Source organism: Andrena cerasifolii, chromosome 15 (assembly GCF_050908995.1).
Source record: "Andrena cerasifolii isolate SP2316 chromosome 15, iyAndCera1_principal, whole genome shotgun sequence".
Lineage (NCBI taxonomy): Eukaryota > Metazoa > Arthropoda > Insecta > Hymenoptera > Andrenidae > Andrena > Andrena cerasifolii.
The window spans coordinates 6,143,644-6,166,296 of NC_135132.1; the positions used below are offsets into that span (position 1 = coordinate 6,143,644).

Here is a 22,653-nt window from a genome sequence, read left to right on the forward strand (position 1 = left end):
AAAATGGTCTAAATATACGCGACAATGCCACACAAACGAACCCTAATATTCGAGATTTATGCTTGTCGCTTGCGGGCTCTAGTTAGACTGTGCACCTTATTGTTAGACCGCAGAATTTAATGCTGCGATCTTCCAAGCGTTGGACACTGATTGGGCATAAATTTTGGAAGCAAAATTTCAGCACAAACAGCGTGACACGGTCGATGTACAATTTTTGGAAGGCTTCCACGAGGAAGAGGGGGGTAGTAATGTGTTTGTTTGGGAAAATTGAAAATTTTCTGTGGTGTTGGGGTGATTAGGTGTTTGGACATTTTTGTAGGAGTCCCTGGAATTTGGGGAATTTGGTTGTGATGAGTAAGCAAGCGAGAATAATTTATTTTATATATTACTCATTACATTTCAGTAAATCTCTCCAGCTTTCACTTATTATTTTACAAGCTTTTATTTAGCTTCACTTGTGAGTTTGTTAGTTAGTTTGTTAGGGTGAAATCTTGTAAGATAATTTTCCGATGATAATATCATATTTTTGTAATTTACAGTAAAATTTTTTTTTTTTAAATAGGTATAAAGTTTTATATTTAACTTCTCATGTTAGTTCGTTATATATATTATTATAGCTTTTGTATTGGTTTATTTATTTATTATTTGTTATTTCATTTACTCCTGCATTCAGTGCGGCAGTATCTGTACTTTAAAATGTTCCAGTAAACTCATCCCCAGTAACAGAAACTCCTACTTCCCCTTATCCGAAAATGGCCCATAAGAGAAACTAAATCAAGTTAAATTCTAAATTATTTTAAAAGCATTACACTAAAACGACTGAACATAACTCACAAGGGAAGGTCGGCAACGCGAAAGTTAAAAAAAAATCTGAAACTTTGCAGGAATATAGGTCAACTGATGCTAATAACGTAACTATTTTTTGATTTGGCAATAAAACGGTCGTAAGGGTGAAAACACCCTCTCAAAGAAATTGCGAATTTTTAATATTATCGCGAATATCTGAGAAATCGTAAAAGATATCGACAAAAAGCCCAATTCAAAGTTTTATGGTTATCGATATCCTACAATATGCAGATAAAAACTCGTCGAAAAAAATGTGGTGGGGCTAAATTTTGAGAAAAATAAAGTTTTTCGCAAATTCTTCATCGCCACTTTATAGGGCATAAAAAACCATAGAATTTTGAATTTAACTTCTTTTTTATATCTTTTACAGTTTCGTAGATATTCACGATAATATGAAGACCCATAATTTCTTCGAGGGGGTGTTTTCACCCTCAGGACCGTTTTATTGCCGAAGAAAAAAAATCGTTACGGTATTAGCATCGCTCGTGCTACATTTCTGCAGTTTCAGATTTTTTTTTTTGAATTTTCGAGTTGCCGAACTCCCTTGTCAGTCCACTTTCAAACTTGGGGCACAAATTTACCATTCAAATTCACAGCTTTGCTCCCAGTGACCCGCCGCTCTAAAACCCACCGTCGCTCCAATAATCATCCCCAATTTCAAATTCGAAATTATTCCGGTCTCCATAATGATGAGCAGCGGCCATAGTTATAACAGAACCACAGTAGCAAGCAGAACTTTAAAGAACCCACGGACAAAGCCGTCTTCCCCCAATTACACGACAAATGGTCCAGAATAATGTGCTCCCATCGGCGCGGTATGCATGCACCTACGCGCAGCCTTGCATTGTTCGTGTGCCGGACAGTGTTGGAGCACGATACGTCCAGCTATTGTATCGGCGAACCACGCGTCACCCTTGCCACTTGGTTATCGATCAAACGGCGACACGATACGTGCTACCTTTAAGGCTTCGAGCCCAGTGGAAGACGTCTCCTTTCTTGCGCGGAGACCGGCACGCGACGAAGGGGGAACTCTTTCAGCGGCACCCTCCACGCGCACGCGGCTTGATGCAATTTAGAAACGTGGCTGAGAGACGTCCCACTTCTTTCTGTCCCCGATTTTTATGGATCATCCACGAGACTTTATCCCCTCTGCACTTTCTGGATTGCATCGCAGACTTCTGAGTGGATTATTCCCGAGTAGGGACCTTAAAAGTCCCATTTTCAAGCGAAAACTAAAAATGCTCGCTCAGACACCTCCTCCCCCCGAGACTCAATAATTCTTAATGATTAAGCACTCAAAGTAGAAAATTATTTACTAGAATGTGAAGACACTCAAATTAACACACGTTTCAAATGGTATGGATAGATCTAAAGTTGGGACTGATGGGCCAGACCAGCCCCCTTTATTAAACAATTCTAATAATTATTTACTAGAAAGTGAACACACTCAAATTTCACATGTTTCAAATGGTCGCGATAGATCTAAAATTGGGACTGCTGGACCAGACTCCCCCCTCCCCTAATTAAGAATTTTCAATGATTACCCAAAGTAGAATATTATTTACTAGAAGGTGAAGATAGGTACTCAAATTTCACAAGTTTCAAATGGTCTGGATAGATCTAAAATTGGGACTGCTGGGTCAGACCCCTCCCTCTCAGTTAAAAATTTTCAATAATTACCCAAAGTAGAAAATTATTTACTAGAAGGTGAAGGTACTTGAATTACATAAGTTTCAAATGGCCTGGGTTAAGTTTTGATAAATTTAAAATTGGGACTGCTGGGTCAGACCCCTCCCTTAAATTTCGAATTTCCAAAATTTACTCAAAGTACAACATTTTTTACTAGAGGGTGAAGCTACTCAAATTACGCTCCAAACGGTGTGGATAGATCTAAAATTGGGACTGCTGAGTCAGACCCCCCCCCCTCTTAATTCAGAATTTCGAAAATTGAGACAAGAGTAGAAAATTTGTCACTAGAAGGTGAAGCTACTCAAATTACACACGTTCCAAATAGTCTGGGCTAGGTCAGCATTCGGTAGTAATTCAGGATGCGTGCAGCTTGGGAAATTCGGTTGTGATGGAGGGTTAGATGGGACTTGGAATATTTCATCAGGATGTGAGGCTACGCAGGGCATAGAATATTTTAGTACGATGATCGCACAGACCGAGCATAGAGCCTTCGGTAAAGAACCTACACTATACCAATATATACAATTTCAAACACTTCAATAAATTCACCGCTAATACCAGAAACTTCTTACTTCCATCTATCCAATTGCGGACATTACACACGTTCGAGATAGTTTGCTTTAAGTTCAGGTTTGAATCTACATCTGGTTTTCATCCGGTACATGCCTGGGGTTCCGTGAAACTCCACCTGACACCGCTTTGTTAAGAAACTTGGAACGCACAGTAAACTCTGATCCAATTCCTCAATAAGGCGCGAGAGGAAGCACTCCAGAGACTGTCCCCATCCGTCGAACTAGGAAGAACTCTTAACGAGGAAGCAGAAAGAGTACTCGCTGCAAAGCCACAATGGCTGAAGCGTGCGATTATGCACGCGAGTGCAGCGTTGAAGTTCCTTTCGAACGGCCAGCCGAACGAGAAATACATTCACGGGGGTGGAAAATGAACAGCCACCCTTGAACGGGATCCCCGAAGCCCAGGGCACTGTTTAAGACATGAGAGAGGCGTTTGCTAGCGGACCTAGCGGTTAGTAGGACCGTGCCGCTGTTCGGGGGCACCGATATGCCTTTGTGCCAATAAAATCTGCTGCCTGGAAATAAATAGAGGACACCGCGTGCCGCTTGCGGGTCAAAGAGGCCGCCAACTTCTCCCGAGCCTTCGAAACTAATGGCTGGTGCATGGGCTCGCAGTTTGTTTTGCACAGAGGGCTGGCACACATAAAAATACCTACTTTGTGCCGTGTAAAAGTTTACCGCCGCTGATCGCTTCGAACTTGCTGGAAAGTCCATAGTTCAGGGACGGGGGTAGCATTCAATCGATAGGAAACAATACGCAACGATACAATGTTGTGCTCGGTGCGCTGCTGCAGGGTTCAAGTATTCCGAGCTTCCGTGCCGCCCAAGCCTCGAAAGAATCGTTCAATGTTTTATTGAGGTGCTCTTTCTTTCGAAGTTTACCGAGTCAGTGGTATACAGAGGGTCGAAACCACGCTCCTCGGAGTTTTTACAGGGACGCTGCGCGGGGGACTCCTACGACAGGTGTTAGTCCTTGGAGTTTGTCCCTCCATAAAGTACGCGACACTTTAGCCGCTGTAGCTTGGGTGCAGATGGTGCTGCACTAAATATATGCTACTCCATTGCCACTCAAACTCAGTTCAACCTGCCAAACTTTCTAACAGTGTGATCGCGAAGTATTTTGTGTCTGGGGAATAAAAATATAAAGTACGTCTACACGACGACACTTTTATGTCTGGATCAAGTGTATACGGCACTCAAAACAATTTCCGGAAGATTGGAAAGTGCCTAGAGCAGTCCGCGACACTGAATTCGACCTATCGTCGCGGCAGTTGAAGTTAGAGCTAGACTGAAGACACTGGCTCTAGCTAGACACGAAAGACACTTGATCAAGTCGAATCGATTCCGAAAAATTATAATACACACTTTGAGCATTGTAGAATATGAAATAGTCGCGTTTTAGTAAGAAATGAAACGACAACATGTATAAAAAAAATCGGAAAGGAAAGCTAGGAACTTACCGGTATCAAGCACCAAAGTTAAAAAGCGGGTCTATTGGACCCAGCGTGACCATGAAGGTTTAATGTAGTTTGATTTTGTACCACTTTCCTCTAAAAAGTACTATATTTTCTCACAATGTACTACATTTCTTATCACATTTGGCCGCAAAGTACTAAATTTTCCCAAAAAGAGTTGACAACCCTACCTATAACACACCTAGCTCAATATTAGATAGGTACTCGTTATTTTTCTTTTGGGTGGTGTGATAGAGCATCCAAAACTGAACAATTCCTATATTTAAAGTGTTGTTCCACCTTCTATCGGGAAAACGAAAAGACGCGATAACTTTAAGGGTTGATTTCACCCCTTCAGAGTGAATTTCTCTGACATCCAAAAACCGAATTTTCGAGCTGGGAATGTTCAGCTCTCCGCGCCGGGCCCCAAGAACCCAAAGGCATGTAATTTCGATTGTGCTCCCCGCAGAAGCCGTATTAATATTTATTGCGAACTTAACACGCGAAGTGGGTCTCTGTCAAGCGTTTGTCACCGACAAAGCAGCAGCGGCACCCCGTTCCGCGCGACACGCGAGCACAAACAACGTCCAGAACGAGTGCGAAGTTGCCTCATACAAGATTTACGCGGCGACTCCTTTGACATGGAAATCCCTAGGCGATACACCCGCGGAAAGTAATCGCGGAGCGCTTCCGCCAGAAGCAGGAAATCAATCTTGCGCTGCGCGAAGTCCCCCCAGAGATCCTCGGAAGGCTTTCGTCGTCGTTCCATCGATCCCGCGGTCCTCTAATTCCCAGCGAGCAGACAGAGTCGTTAAGGCGATGGTAAATGCCCCCGTCCGGGGTTTATCGTTGGTGACGACTTGGAACAACAGCGTTCCAGGTGCGGATTGCTATTCAACCGAGTGCTGTTGCTAGGTGATGCGTCGATGGCAGGCAAGTGGGGTATGAAGATTTTCATGATCTGACGGGGATAGCCGATGGGTGTAAGTCGACAAAGCAGGAGACGAAGAGCTGGATGTCAGCAAGAATAGCGATGGCTGAGTGTATTTTAGTGGAAAAGGTACAAGTGTCCTTCGTTGCTAGGCGATGTGAAGACACTCAAGTGGAAGCTGAGTGTTCGAGTCTCCAGGTGCTGGGGATGATGCTCTGAGTGTATAAATCGGTGAACAATGACGAAAAGAAGGGTTCCAGAAGATATACTGTCAGATAATAGTGGTTTAGTAGCAAATATTTGAGCACCCTCTGTCAGTAGTATTTTAGCCTTCTAGAATTATAGAAAATGGCACACAAAGAAAGGTTCTGGCAGGAGTAGCACTACACAAGTAGGTCTCAATAGCAGAGGCTGAAGTACCTATCCTCGTTATTAGCTAATGCCGGGAGGACAATCAAGAGGGTCTAAGTGTTCAAGCTTCCAAGACTTACAAATAAAGTTTCTAATTATCCAAAGTGCAAAAAGTAACACAGGCAGAATGGTCCTAGAAGCAGTGGCATTAAGGGGTTATGCCTAGTCAGGCGGTCAAAAAGAAGCGAATATTTGTGAATTTTTTTTGAAGAAGCGGAAGCGTATATTTTTACAGAACTTTTTGCATTTAAAAGAGCAACGTTTAAAGAACATTTGGTAATTTTTTCGTAGAAAAATATTTAAGTTTATAATTAAATAAAACGCGACATCCAAGAAGCATTTTTAAAAATTTGCTTTTGCGGTGAGCATTGCCATTCGGAACCAGATTATCTGAAATCAAAAAACCAAAAAGATTTCGTCAGTATATTAATGTATCCTCAGGTTGACGGAGAGAATTTTCCGAAATATTTAGTTAAAACAAAATGGCGGCTATTTAAAGTTGAAATCCTGATTTTTTCGCGTGATTTCTGCAGGAAAAAATCAGGATTTCAACTTTAAATAGCCGCCATTTTGTTTTAACTAAATATTTCGGAAAATTCTCTCCGTCAACCTGAGGATACATTAATATACTGACGAAATCTTTTTGGTTTTTTGATTTCAGATAATCTGGTTCCGAATGGCAATGCTCACCGCAAAAGCAAATTTTTAAAAATGCTTCTTGGATGTCGCGTTTTATTTAATTATAAACTTAAATATTTTTCTACGAAAAAATTACCAAATGTTCTTTAAACGTTGCTCTTTTAAATGCAAAAAGTTCTGTAAAAATATACGCTTCCGCTTCTTCAAAAAAAATTCACAAATATTCGCCTCTTTTCGACCGCCTGACTAGGCATAACCCCTTAAGTGGGTATTTGCTCGAAAAATCGATTTTTTTATATTTTTATATTTTCTATTGGTACAAAGGCTATTGAGTATTCTGTTTCAATTTTTGTTGAGAAATTCGAAATATTATCGAAGTGACATAGGCTTAGAATTTGGAAGTTAAGAAACTACATTTTTCAAACTGGCCAGCATGATTTCTTCGAAACTAACAAGCTGATTAACTTCCAACTTTGCATACATCTTCTATATACCCCTCTCTATCGTCCCTACTAAAATTACGAAAGTACCATAATTCCATGTTATATAACAGATCAAGAAAAAAAAAATTGATTACATAAATGAAATTTCCTCCTGCATGGGTCGCCATTTTTTTTTCTCTCCGATATTAATGAATAGCTGAGGTAGAGACGATAAAAACGAATTTACTGAGTAGAATAAAAGTAGTTTTTTTTATTTCGAATGAATTCAACGGACACAATCAGGTCAACCGTGAAGGAGGATTTTTTGAAAATGATCGCATATAAACACCTCTAGTATAATAAATATTTGTCACTTTTTAATGTAACGCCGTGAAAGTGTTGGTAAAATATTAGTGACCAGATGTAGAAAAGCAGAACTAGGTAGAACGTTTACTTAGGAAGAAAAAAATTAATAAGAACTGCCCATTTTTCACACGCTTTTGAGCGAATATCTCTTTCTAATTAATTCACAAATGACTTGATTTTCGAGAGATTCGACTGCCTAGTAATTAGGCCTCGGCAGCAGAGGGTCAAGTACACTTCATTATCGGACTACTATTTAATTTCTAAAAAGTGGCGAAACTTGGTGGACTTTAGCAGAAATCCCATGAGATACTGACGTCTCAATAGTTTCGAGTATCCTCCTGCGTATTAAATTCCCCAAACTTTGCTAATGAAATTCTTGCTACCTGCACTGATAAAGATGGATTTTGGCAACTATGCCATTAAAACCTAGCTGCGCTCGCAGCGGAAACTCGACGAACGACACCTCATTAAAAGTGAACATTAAAAACACTAATGGTATTCCCATTTTCACACTTTACGTCGATAAAATGTTGCACGCTAGCTTCGGTGCAGTCCGTGCTTTCCATATTCATTCGCGCTCCCATTTGTCATGAGTAGAACGCTCACTTAAAATGCGAAATGTCGACGAGGAACGGGTATGTCATGAGAACCGTGTTGTCTAGAGCTATATACGTGGAATTATAAACGATTTAAATTTCAAAGCTCGCAGCTAAGCGAAAGCTTCCAACTTTTAACAAGGTATTTCCTTCTCCTTTTCCGCAGGCCAATAATCGGCGCAAAAGTTGCGAATGGGAACTATAATTTCGCAACTGCAATTTCATAAAACTACTATGTATGCTTTATCATTCGCGCGTGATTAACGATATCCCCGATGGTTAAAAATTCGTCGACACAAATTCCTATTAGATATTTCGCTACCAGCACTCTCAATTCTTCTCAAGCCCCGAAAAGTCACCCTTCAATAAAAAGGCAACCACTTCGAATGTAAGTGCTGCCTGACAACATCCTATCAGTAATTTGTATTTTAAAAAAATTCCGATAGGATTCTTCACGGAAAGAGTCAACCCTTCGTGGTACACGGGGTGTATCGCACCCCAGGCAATTTCCTTTTCTTTGCTAATATTTCTGTAAATATTTAGACCTTAATTTTAAATTTATTATTGTAATTTAAAAATTCGGCGAATTTTAACAAACAAAATCGCCTTTTTCCATAACTATTTTTTTAACTACTCATATCAAAATTTACATTTCTAGAAAAAGACTATTACAGAATGATTATAAGAGTATTACGAATATAAATTATCACTGTAAAGTTAAACGATTCAGAAATACGAAAATGGTAACTCAAAAATGGCGCAGAGATGGGCAACATTTTTATTTAAATAAAATTTCGAATAGCGAGTAATAGTTAAAAAAATTATTCGTCATGTGTCGAATAGTTACCTTGGGTTAACGAACGAATGAGGAGTAATTTTTTTAACTTTTATTTGTTTTACGAAATTTTATTTAAATAACAATTTTGCCCATCTCTGACCCCATGCCACCTATTTGTGATGATATTAACCACGAAGGGTTAATTCTAAGAACCACCCCTCACCATAGGCTTCTTTTCAAGTAGACTAGATTTTCTTGTAATAGGATTAGGTTGCAAAACGGCAGTAATATTATTATTATTTCCCCTTCAACTTCTGCAACACATCTTCAAAGACAGAGCTCCTCTACGCTGCCAACCAGTCCCAGCAATTACATTTACAGAAATTGAGAAAACAACGATATCTTGCCACAGAAGCCCATCAATCCAATTTAATTCTTCATGTTTGCCCAACAACATGCAGCTGAGAAGCTATTGAAGCCGCGGTTTTCGACGTTCCCACTTAATTTCCATGCAACCTCAGTATGGATCGGCAGCGCTGCAAAGGACAGAGGAGACCGTGAACAATTTGTCCCGACAGACGCCGAGATTTATTTTGCAAAGGGTAGACTTCTCGTCGCGTGCGGAAGACACGCTTCGCTCGGTTACCCCGAGACGCTTGTCAGCCTCACTGACAGACAGCTTCGATCTGGATGCCACGGTCGCTTCAAGAAGTCGCAAACAACCGGTTGAACGAAAGAGGATATTCTCAACAGTTGCCAAGTGGGAAGAGGGCCGCCCGGCATTGCCTCGGCGGCGCCTTTGAATCGCACTTGTTCCATCGTTTTGACTGGTGCTCGTTTAGAAACGGCTTCAAAGCTTTCCTTCTTTCGTTGTTCAACAGCGTGCGAAACCTCAGCGATCGATCTGAGTCCAGATAAATCCAGCGTTTGTTCAGGAGGAACGTCTGTGATGGAATTTACTGAACAACTGCCTCGAGGTAATCGGGCTCGGTAATTGGTGTACACTGTGCAGGATTGTATTGCTGGGATGAAGGTTTTGTTAGAATGGCGAAACTCGTTAAGGTTCTTCCATCAATTCAGCAGATAAGTGTTGAAATTTGTAGTGAATGAAATCGGAAGATTATATTTAGATTAGGAGTGTATTCGAGTACTTGAATAATTCAATTAGAGCTGCAGTCGAATATCGGAATACTTGAATTAGAGTTGCATTCGATATTTGAATAGTCGAATTAGAGCTGTATTCGAATATCAGAGTACTTGGATTGGAGTTCTATTCGAATATTGATATAGTTGAATTAGAGCTCTACTTGAATATCTGAATACTCGAGTTACAGTTGTATTCGAGTGCTTGAATAATTCAATTAGAGCTGCATTCGAATATCTGAACATTTGGATTAGAGTTGAATTCGAATATCAGAATACTTGGATTGGAGTTCTATTCGAATATTGAAATAGAGCTCTATTTGAATATTTGAATACTCGAGTTACAGTAGTATTCGAGTGTTCGAATAATTAAATTAGAGCTGCATTCGAATATCTGAACATTTGGATTAGAGTTGAATTCGAATATTTGAATAGTCGAACTAGAGCTGTATTCGAATATCAGAATACTTGGGTTGGAATTCTATTCGAATATTGAAATAGTTGAATTAGAGCTCTATTTGAATATTTGAATACTCTAGTTACAGTAGTATTCGAGTACTTGAATAATTCAATTAGAGCAGCATTCGAATATCTGAATATTTGGATTAGAGTTGTATTCGAATATTTGAATAGTCGAATTAGAGCTGTAGTTGAATATCTGAATACTCGAGTTACTGTTGCATTCGAATGTATGATTATTCGAATTGTCGAATATGATTCCATTCTTTACATAACTCAATGCAAAATTCGAATACTGGTGCACATAAATTTGTGGAGAATAAACGAGCACTAGAAATGTGTTTTGTGTTTCTAGTTCTAAATGGTGTTAATAGGGGGGGGGAGTGAAACTTCACTCCTCAAAATTTCAGTGAAGGTAGCTTTTTTGTATTCAATCCCAAAGTATTAACTGAATTAAAATTGTGCTAGCCACTTTTAAACTCAGAATTCTCTGAGGAAAGATAAATTTCAGTATTCGAATGCAGTCTTAAATCCAATTTAACGTTCTAATACAGCCATATTTGGAATATAATATTCAGACCCAGTCCCAATTCAAGTGTAATATTCGAATTCAGTCCAAATGTGAATGCAACATTCAAATACACTCCTAATCAAAATGTAATATTCGAACACAGCCCTGATGCTAATGATGTATTCGAATACTTCTAATATTCGAGAAAGATTCGAGTACCTACGAAGTATTCGAATTATTCAATTTCTCGAATACCTCCAACTCTGATTCCAAACTCTTTTCAGACACGTAACTGGTGACTCTCCACCGTTAGAAAACGCGGGTCTCGCGCAGACACAGTACGAGCGACGTTATCTATGAAATTTCGCATGGGAGCAGTTGATGGTGCCGCGTTTCCCGCGTTCAACAGAGGATAACGAGCGAACGCGACGGCGGGTCCCGCGTTTCCGCGGAGAAAAAAAGTCGTCTATTTTTACACGCCGCGGAGTTCAATGAAACCATGCTGCTGACTCGTTAAAATTTAAGCAAATAAAATAGAACGAGACCGCGAAACGGAAATGGAGGCGCGGCACGAAATTTTGCTAATAACGCGGGGCGAAAAGGAGTTGCGAAACCAAACCAAAATAATCGAAATCCATCATAACCATTGGACTATGCTGCCGAAAGGAACCAGTGCGAAAGCAAACTGTCCAAAGGTTACGAAAACATCTTTTCCCCTTCCTCCACCTAAAATTCAAAATGTTGCGTGAAAATCTTTGCAATTTTTACACGATGACTACGTTAAAGGAATTTTTATTTCGTAACGGAAACTTTTGCGGAATCATGGTGATTAAAGCAGTTATTACTGTTATTATTGTAATTATAAATAATTATGTACAAAAATAACGTGAGCTGCACTCGGAAGTAATCAAGATGAAAGAAAATCTGTGACAACATCATCGCGATTTGTAAATTACGTAAGAATTCTGTTTAACTCCGACGTAACATAAATTCCGCAATCGTGAAAACATTCGCCCAACGTTCCTTTCGTTGTAGCTACTTCTGACTCCACTGATTACTTTAGACGGGACACTCGTTATTGTACAGATACACGAAATTCTTCCGAGGCCTGCGGTATTTCAATGCAAATTTAGTAAATCGTGATTAGATTTCAGAGGTTCAGGAAATAGTACAAATATTTCCGCATGCTTCGATTTGCTATGATTATTTTCGTTTCCACCACTGTTATTAAAATACATACTATACATTCCACAAGAATTCTACTCGCCCCTAAAGTAGCAGAAATAAAAACAAACTTGCGATAATATTTTCACGACTTTCTAAATACTTTAATACTACTGTCCAAACACTGTTTGCTCCATAAGTGTTATACAGTGTGTGGCGAAATTATTGTACCCAAAAAATGGTCACCAAAATCTGTGAAAATGATAAAGGCGGTGTCGCCAAATATTGAGTAATTGTATTTCTCGTAGAAATTTACTTTGTATTCTTAAATGTATATACTAGTGTTAAAAAATAATATTATAACATTAAAAACGAGATCTACTTTTTTTCATCGCTTATGCTTACAATATATATACGTTTTTTTGTTTAATAATTTCGCCACCTACTGTGTATTTCAAAAATGCTACTGGTTTTGTATAAGTGAGACGATGAGAGTGGAAGTAACTGTAACGAGGGGAACTCGTCGAAAAGACTTCCGCGATAAGCCAACGCCACTTTATAATTCTAAACAAACCCCGACACGAAAGTTTTCGCGCGGCTGCAACAGGAAGGTTCCGCTACCTCGTACAATTATAACTACTGAAATGGGTTAATAATTAATTACTCCCATTTCGCAGCTAACAGTGGCCCCGAATATATTTCTCGCGCCGAGTGAATAAAAGGGGACTCGAAAGCTTGAGGAAGGGTAGGTAACGGGGAGAAGTGCACACGCGATGTTTAATAAATCACTGCATAATCAATAATAAGAATAAAAATTATACAGTATTATTTTTGGATTATCAAAGAACCCCTTAATGACGCCCTAAATTGTAGAAAAGCTTTAAAAAATTACAACCTTTTTTATGCCTCGATTTTACTATATAAATGTTTATAAACTTTGATGAAGCGCTGGTTTTCGAAAGAAGGGTTAATTTTTTATTCTATCGAACGTAATATTACCAGGTGGAATTTTGAGACTGTTCGCAAAAAACGTAATATTACGAAAATGGCTCTTGAGGGGTTAATTTCTCGTAAAAAAATTTGCGCGTGCGAAAATGTAACACAAATTACCCTCTGCCCACTTAATTATTTTGTTACCTTCTGGATATCAAATAAAAATCGTTAGGCAAATAAATAATTAAGCTCAGACTTAAGAAGTCAAATAAACGCAAAGTAGTTTCATATTAAAGATTGTCACCCTGAAGAATTATTCGACCACTAAAAAAACAAATATCGCACATTTTGTTGCTAGTTGCTTTTTGGAGTATCTCCCGGTCGACTGTGCCACGCTTTACTGGGCACCGTGTACAAAGATAAACGAGGAGGGAAAAGAAACATTACGTTTACCTTGTCACGGTTGTACAAGCTATTGCATTATTTAACGCGTTACCGTGAAGCCCTCGGTTCGAGGATAGATAAAGACAGCATCGTGAAGTTTTCCTCCCCATTTCTATCATAAACATTTTCCAACAGCTGTCAGCGACAGAAACTTACGCTCACGCTTCACATAGCACTGATACTCTCTTAATTTTAGTGTATTCTTATTAAATCAACACTTACTACTTATCTGCTTTATAGTTTGCTAAATCGCAGGTCGAGAAAAGAGAATTTTCTTTGATATTTCCTTCGGAGAACGACTCGACGCACGAGACATTTACCAGCGCTGTAATTCGCAATAATTTACCCAGCGTCCGTTGCGCGCCAGGTGAAGGAGAGGGGATGATGGGCACGCGACACTGTCAATAGATTGATTAAATAGAGGAAATTCAGGGGACACTTGGGGATCGTGACAGAATAAATAGTTACTGTACTTATGTAACTGAAAGAACAGCTCTGTTCAGTGGGATTATTCGCTCTTTTGTTACTCAGATAGTTCTTCGACTGCTCTTTTCATACATTTAGATCTAGAGCTATCAATCACATCTGTAACCAACAAGGGAATACCGCAAACCCATACTCACCAATTGGAGCGCAACTTTGTGGGTTCATAGAGCGACTCAAGGCAAGAACAACGGTATGCGTCATTCGTGCCCAATCGCCCTTTACGGGTGTGAAAACTAACCTCAAAGTCAAATAGGCACTCCCACATTTTCGCGTATAACTCCTAAAGTACAAGAGATAGAAAAAAATGTTTCGAGCAAAAGTTTAATGGTGAACTACGCTCTGCAAACTTGCGTTAACGAAATTTTGAAAAAAGTTTTTTTTCGTTAGGTGTATTTTTTTAAAAACTCTTTTCAAAATTTTGTTAACGCAAGTTTGCAGCGCTTAATTCACCATTAAACTTTTGCTTGAAACATTTTTTCCTATCTCTTGTACTTTAGGAGTTATATTCGAAAAAGTGAGAGTGCCTATTTGACTTTGAGGTTAGTTTTCACACCCTTAAAGAGCGATTCGGCAGGAATGAAATACACCGTTGTTCTTGTATTGAGTCACTCTATAAGCCCGCAAAGTTGCGTTCTAATCGGTGAGTATGAGTTCGCGGTGCTCCGTTGTAACTACACAGTTGCTATTTTCTTTATTTTGGTTTTGACTTTGTGCCTTTCTGTGCTTTTTGCTTCTACTGTATTTACGCATTACTTGCATAATTCTTTCTCTAATCCGCGCTTCATTGCTCAGTGCATGTATTACTGTTTCTTGTATTTATCAAAAGACTTCCGTTTAACTAAATAAATAAATAAACACCAGGAAGGAGTGCCTTGCTCGACACCTACTGCAATTGCGATGGAAATAATGGCGAGAGGAAATAAGTTAATTAAACGTCTGAATTATATAAGATCAAAGGAACATTTGAAAACCGTTTCAGCTTGAGCAATTGCCCTGTTTATTAAATAACAATAACACAGCATGCCGTCATTCACATTTTATATTCCCGACCAGGGCAAGAAAAATCGTGTCATTTAATTACGAGAGAAATAAGAAACCTCGTCAACATTCAGTTAAATTTCGCAAACGTATCCTACGTTCAATTCCCTAAACAAAAAAAAAAAAAACTCGCCCGACAAAACCCACAAATACACCAACCTCGAATAATGTACAAAAATTCCTCAAACCAGACCACGCATTCAAAAACCGTGTCAGCATTAACACTCCCCCTGCGCGCGCGATACATTCGAAGCATACATTCTGTCACGATCCTTCATTCCCCTCATTATTCATAACGCCAGCAAAAAAAAAAAAAAAAGACCGTCTCGAACAATGACAAATGTGTCGGGCCGAGAAAGGACGAGGGTCCCGACATCGGGAAGGAAACGTCACGAGGTGCGCTGCTATTCTAATGATCCCACTCCCACCCACCGCCCCGCGCTACTTAAATTTTACGAACGCGCGGAGTCCCGTGCGTCAGCCCGTCTCTCCCAATAGAACCGAAACCGTACGTAATTCGTTGCACTCACGTGATCCACGCTGGCCACCTTCGCTCCTAATTAAACGCGCGCGGCGTGCATTCGCCGGCGAACGGAGCAGCCGGGGTGCAGAACCGACAGGTTACGCGCTCCTGGCGACACGACACAGACCACAGGCACACTAGAGCCGCGGGGAATCCAGGCTCACCGCCGCACAATAAAACCAACCGGAGTAGAAACTGAAAAGGGCGGCGTAGGGAGGGGGCAGGCGGGGGGGTGGAGGGGGAGGGGGACGGACCTGAAGGGAAGCGAGAAAAATCGGGTCTCCTCGACTCGCTGGGGGAAGTACGCAAGGCACGGTTCACTTAAGACGAACGACGGGCATCACTACCGTGCACGACTGCACGGTGCTTTCCCTTTTTCTCTCTCCGGCCGCAGGACGCGACGATCGACGGCGAATCGCGCGATGCGCGCACCAGCCGGCACTGTACGCGACTGACTGGCTGACTGGCCGAGCAGGGGGGCACGGGAAAGGGAGGGGAAAAACGAGGGACGACGACGAATCGGACGGGCGGCAACGGCCGACCGTGGATGAATGAAGCCGCTGCCGCACGTCCTTCGGGGCGCGTGCTTTTCGCGCGTGTTCGCCCAGCTAGGAGACAACGATCGTGGAGATGCCGCGGAAGACGATCGCGACGGCTGCGAGGACGAAGACGCGGAGGACGAGCCGCCGGGTAGAGGAGGCGCGATTACCAGCCGCGCCGCGGCGCTGCTGGCTCGCGCGGGGCCGTCGCCGAGCGCCACCGAGCGGCCGCGGGGAAGCACGAGGACTAATGCTCCGATCCCAAAGCTTTCAATTTATCGGGCGCGCGTCAACCCTTAACGCGATCGCTCGTAAGACGTCGAATAATTGAATTATCGAGCTTGGGCGTGCGTTTCGTTTTCCGGGGCACCTGCAAGTGTTCGCAGCGGCGGAGGCGATGGCTGCCGCGGGGAATTCAGAGAGGAACGAGCGTCGGTGCGCCGCTCTATGTTCCTTTTTTTATGTTTTGGGTGCATGGAGCGCTACTTGGCGGGAGGATGCAAATCGGTTTGAATTTTTCTGGGGGATCCCCGGGCGTGGAAGGGGGCGTGTTATGGATGCGGGTTGAGTAAATCAGCTTCGGGGAATATTTCTATGGTCGGCGGGCGAACCAGTAGAAATCAAATTTTCGGCAAAACGAGATAGCATTTTCTGCACTGGTGTTCTTTGCTTATGGTTCCATAAGTTAATATCACTTTTTCCACGATTTTGTTTCCAGAGATCGTAATAGTATGTGGCAAAAATGTAAAACAGTGTATGTTGAGTTATGTTGATGAATACGACGAGGAAAATAATATCTCGCCTGAAGCGAAACAGTTTATTTTTTGTTCTTTTTTCTGAATCGAAGTTAAAATACAATTTCCTCTGTTCAAATTGTAATTTAAGGCGTTACACCACTCTCGAGATTAAGAAAAAGCAGCTGTCTTAAAGATTTTTTTTTAAGAAAATCATAAGGAAAATGAAAAATCTGTAACTAAGCATTGATTGTACAACTATAGAAGTACACGAAAAAAAATTGTTTCTTTCCTTAGAGATTTTCTAAAGTATGGTTTCTTTAGAAAATGCTGAACATTTGAAAAAAAGATTTTAATATGCAGTTTTTCATATATCGTACAACCGCTACATATTTCTTTAGTAAATCTCGTGTAGAAAATGAAAAATTGGGTTCTTTGTTCTAGGTCCAACTGTTTTGCAGTTATCTTGCTAAGAAAAAAATTGGTGTACTTCAATAGTTGTACAATAAATTCTTTGTTATATGTTTTTCATTTTCTTTATCATTTTCTAAAAAAAATCTTAGATGTAGCTGCTTTTTTAGGCTCCAAAGTGGTGTAACCTCTTAATTCAAGTTTTGTAACTTTTTGCTTTGTTATTTTTGTTCGAATATATTTTTGAAACGCCAATGGGACGAAACATATGTTATTATTATTATTATTATTATTATTAAACGTCTTTATTGCACAACACAAGCAGAAAACAATGAAAAGAAATTAAACAAAGACAAAAAGCAAAGGCGAAGTTCATTCAGGGACTGTTTTTCAACTTAACCTAAAATATCAGCATGTCCAAAATTGAACAGCTGATCTTACATAGCTCTTTAAATATTCGAAGTGTCTTCCTGCAAAACTAAGAATTCTGACTTACACTCGTTTATCCACCCATCAAAGTTTCATTGCGGGATTTTGGTTTTGAAATGTTCAGAATGTTAGATGTTTGTCGCTGGGAATGTGAGGTTATGTGTCACGTGACTTTCCATAACCCATTCGAATTCAAATGTTCTTTCGCGATATTGAGATTAGATGATAATATAGCTTTTAAATAGACGTTTTCTTTTATTTCATTTGTAAAGTAGCATATAACCTCACAGAATATACTTAAACTATTTTTAAAAAATAGAAATAGGCTTGAGAAGATTTACAAAACAGAGTAACATGTATACTTACTTAAATACAGTTATGCAAAGCTCGTGACGAACGAATTTCTTCCTCTGAACTAATTGTTAATGTGTAAAGCTATCTACACATACTGTTATTTACAATTTTCTTGAATTTAAGATTGCATTCCCAGAACTTCTTATACAATGAATTAACTTGCTAATATTTTTCTGTTGTAATTTCTGTGATGATATTTGTTGGAAAAAATTGCACACAGAGACACTGAAAGAGATCCAAAGAGTTTAGAGCTCCCACAATATTCTGACGGTTTTTATTTCTGTCCCTCCATTGCCACTGTTTCAAGAAGCTCATATAACGTACCTACAGTAAACATTTGTGAATCTTTGAGCATCCACCAATGAAAGAGAGAAAGAAAAATAGATGGAATAGAGAAGCAAAAACGTTGAAGCATTCTGTGTTCCACGTTTTCCATTTCATACCAGCCATCAACAAAGCCCAGAAAAAATACTTTCATGTCCCCTATCTTATTGTTAGATTCATCTACGGAAACTAAAGGGCAGCTCAGGCTTTTTGATAGAGAATGGCAAGGGACGATTAATTTTTACTGCCCCCTGAATGTTTTCAATCGTCAAACACTTGTACCATATAGTACAATCGTTTTGGAAATTGAGATATTGAATAATAACAAAAATGGCGATTCCAAAAAATAAAAGGAAATGAGAAAATTGGACACAGACTGTGCAATTCCAAGAATTATTTTCTGTGGAACTGTTTTTGGATAATGAATTGTGCTTTGAATAATGAATTTCAGTTTTATTTTCGTAAGAAATTTTGATTATTTTATTCAGAGTAATAACAAGGGACGTTTTTAATCTTTGTATTATTTTTTAAATAAGTTTAGAGGTACTTGTATATTTTATATTCAATGCTCTTATGTTTATAATGTTTTATATTTAATGTTCTTTAATGCTCTTAATGTGATTACATGATAATCATAAATGGATTTGTTTGCCGTGATATTCAGAGGGGAAATAATTCTAACAAAAGTAACGTCGAAGTAAATATCGAAAAGTAGAAAATGGAGCGAAGTGACTCAGCTGTCCTTGTAGATATGTAAACATATTCCGTTTTAACACGGTTCCTGCCGTTTTTAAATTAGTTAGGAAAGGAAACAGCGCGCGTTACGGCTGAATTCTTAATATCGGCCAACGCGACGAAGTCCGGAAAAAATACGAGGCTTTCGAAAACAGTAGGAATGTGTTCTGTTTATAAAATCCCTATTGCAAAAACGAATAATCACAACTGTGCTTTACCTACGATACAACGAATAATTTCTTACGTGCGCCTGTTCGCGACGAGATGAATAAACACTTTTGTTTTTCTACAAAATTCTAATCGTCTTCCTCTTTAATTTTAATCACAGAAATACGATTGAGTTCTAGATTATCTCGCTTGCTGTTGAATATTTATTGAACTCGAACGTGATACCAAATGAATAGAGATTTTCACATGTTTTATTTAGAGCCAGTGAAATGAGTACTCGAATTTAGAAAATCAAACAAGAGATGCAAAATAAAAAAATGGTGCTATACTCGTCGCCATCCAACTTTTCATATTACAAATACTTAACATTTTCATACCACACATATGACACACTCATGCGACAAATATTTGAAAATTTAGTAAGTCTCAAAAACACATTAAAAAATAGATACGAAATATTTGACTCCTTTTTTAAATTCTAAAATGTAATTCCCCCTCGATGCAGAGGACTCCAAATTGAATTAATTAGTATAAAATACAGGAACCTGGACCGAAAGGTTTTTTGTTTCGTTTAATATCGTTCGTGCTGAAAAATATTTCGTTTCCATTGGAACGAAAAACAAATTTTGTTCCGAACCTGTTATTTCATATTTATAAAAAAGCTCATAAAAAGTCTTATTTTTAACAATTTCATTTCATTTGGTAGTGATATTATAGAATATTATACATTATGATTATATATTATGTATTAATATTATTATATAAAAAATAGTGTTTTGAGGCTTACACCTGAAAGCCTCAGAATAAAAATCCGAAATCACAGAATGTATCTACTGTTCATATTCAGGCACAAATAAAAAAAATAGGGTTGGTGCAAATAAGGGCGCGCTCAATTTAAATTTTTTAACATAAAGTGTGCTTCGAAAAAAAAATAATAACGTTATTATCCGGAATTTTTATTTCGGTTATTTCTTTTTTACTCCTGCAATGGGATTAAGAATTTCATTTTCGTTTCTGTTTCTGTCCCGGAAAAATATTTCGTTCTTTCCGCTTATCGTCCCCGGTGAAATATTTATCACCTCGCGCAATTAGGTAAATCTCTAATTACTTTCTTTAGAGCCAATTTACTTTTCTCCGATTTGCGCGAAGTTAGGGCTGTACTTCCGAAAGGGACCGGTGGCCGATCGAGATGAAACTTGGTGGATATTACGAGGGGTGTTCAAAAGATACAGGGGTAATTATTCATAAAAGCACCTTACCGATTTTTTTTTTTTTTTTTTAATCACTTCACCACGGTCCACCCTCTTAATAATATTTCTGTTGACTTATAACAACACAAGGCATTCCACTTTCCAACTTGTCCCGGGTATTAGTATTGGTTGGGGCTAGACTGTGCATAAATTTTGCATAAAAGCACCATACCGATTTTTTTTTTTTTTTTTTTTTAATCACTTTACCACGGTCCACCCTCTTAACAATATTTCTGTTGACTTATACCGACACAAGGCATTCCACTTTCCAACTTGTCCCAGGTATTAGTATTGGTTGGGGCTAGATTAGCGCAGGGGGCGCGTAAAGCATGGTAGCGAACCGATCTGAGTTTTGCGATGCTAAAAATGAGACTGTGGTTACAAAATTTCAAAAATAAAAAATGGCAGGACCGAAGGGTTCCCAGGTAGGGGGGCCTGCACCAGCGTCCAAAAAAAATTTCCAAAAAAAATTAACCATAACTTTTTATTAATATTTCGGAAACTAATAAATACCCGAAGCTACAATTTTAGATTTAGGGTCCACACCCCCTCCCCGATCCTCCCTCCAAAACTCATCACGATCGACCACAGGTCCCTTTCGGAATAATATCCGAAGTTAGAGACCATGTAATGACATCCGAGGTGTCCCATGAGTAATGAGCCATTACTGACTATGCCATGCATCATTATTATTTCTTGACATTCGTCTCCGTTTAACGGGGCCAGCATCGGCGTCTAATGAGAGACACGTGATTGTAATGCCTTGGGCATTCCTTGCGATCCAATAATTGGCGTAGCACATTTATCGTTCATTACATAGCAATTACGCCAATATATCATTAGAAACCTAGATAACAGCGATAGATTAGGTACCTGCGCAGTGCGATGAGGAAGTGCGGCATTAACTATCGCGGAATGTTTCGTGATTTCCTATTCATAGACGTAAACAAATTTATATCGTTACAAATAAAGTTGTAAAACACTTCAGGGTTACTAGAAATTTATGCAACAATACGAATCTAAAATACTAATGTGATGGAATTTTTGCAATAAATCAGATTTTAATGCTGGATGACGATGCAGAATAAATTGTTTATAATCAGACATCAAAACTGTATTCAGACAATTTTTAAAAGTTATGCTATGAGAGGTAATGTCTTTAATTAAATCATTTTGGTTACGTATAACCATTATGAATGATTAATTTTTTTTTTGCCTACAAGTAATCACAATCAGTGACTCGATTTTTTTTTGCTTACCGGTAACAATTGTGGACGGTGAAAATTTTTTTTCTGGTTACATTCGATCAATGGCAATTAATCTTATTAATATTATTGATAATTAGTATTCATTGACAACACGAAAAATAAACTAATTACAAAACTTATATATTTTATTAAGCAAAAAAAAAACGGTAAATTCTAGTCAATATATTTTATCCTGTACTTTGTTTTATATATTTTTATACCGTTATTTTGCTTAATAAGCCGAAAAATTCGAATCGTTCAAAGGGATTAGTTATAATCAGAATAATTAAAAATTAATATTTTTTACTGATTTCATTTTTTGAATTTTTTTTCAGATTTCACGACAACTGAGTTCGATTTGAATAAAAATTAATTTCGACTTAACGACTGTTTTCCAAAATTTTTTAAAACAACCGTCACTTTGGATCTCTGTTTACAATGCATTAAAATTTTATTTCGTAGTGCACTGTATTATGAAACATTTTTAAAAATTTGAGCAACCTAAAGTAGCTTCTGTTCCCCATTTCTATCTAAAAGGGCTTGTAGACACAGAATGCATATTGGAATATTTATTTCGATACCAAACGGAGGAGCATCGACGCAGCTGTATTTTAATGGGCACAAATAAATTATGCAAATCTGCTAGAGCCTCGATTATTATATCTGCTTACCGCATATTTATCAATATTAATTACTCCATACCTCAGCAAATCGACTCTAATTCAATTGCAGATCCAAATACACCAAGATTCATTTAATGAAATCAAACAGTGGAATATAAATATTTATCAGTCTACCACATTCCTACATTTCCTTCCACGTAATTACTGTTATCAGAGAACTACGACCCAGAACTTTATCTCTCGAGTACAATTGCGAGAAATATATAAAATAAAGGCTGACAATACTTTTGAATGCAGCGCGAGATTCCCCGAGCACAATGCCCGCAATTCCACTTCTATTTTATTTAAAAAAAAAAACCGCGGGTATCGCAGGAGGACCGGTGCGAAAAACTTGTGGAATAAGTAGATCTTGAACTCCAGGACGAAACTTTTCA

The 22,653-nt window shown here is 38.8% G+C and overlaps 1 protein-coding gene across 3 annotated transcripts in view; it reads right to left on the reverse strand.

Annotated features, from left to right (window-relative positions):
• Dnc (phosphodiesterase dunce) overlaps positions 1-22,653 on the reverse strand; it is a 483,414-nt gene that overhangs the window by 289,626 nt on the left and 171,135 nt on the right. Inside the window, exon 1 of one of the 3 annotated variants that reach the window (XM_076827794.1) lies at positions 15,413-15,611. The exons of the other annotated variants lie outside the window; for them this stretch is intronic. The gene's annotated coding sequence lies outside the window, so the exon portion shown is untranslated. Of the gene's footprint in view, positions 1-15,412; positions 15,612-22,653 lie in introns of those variants that run through there. 3 annotated transcript variants of the gene reach the window in all.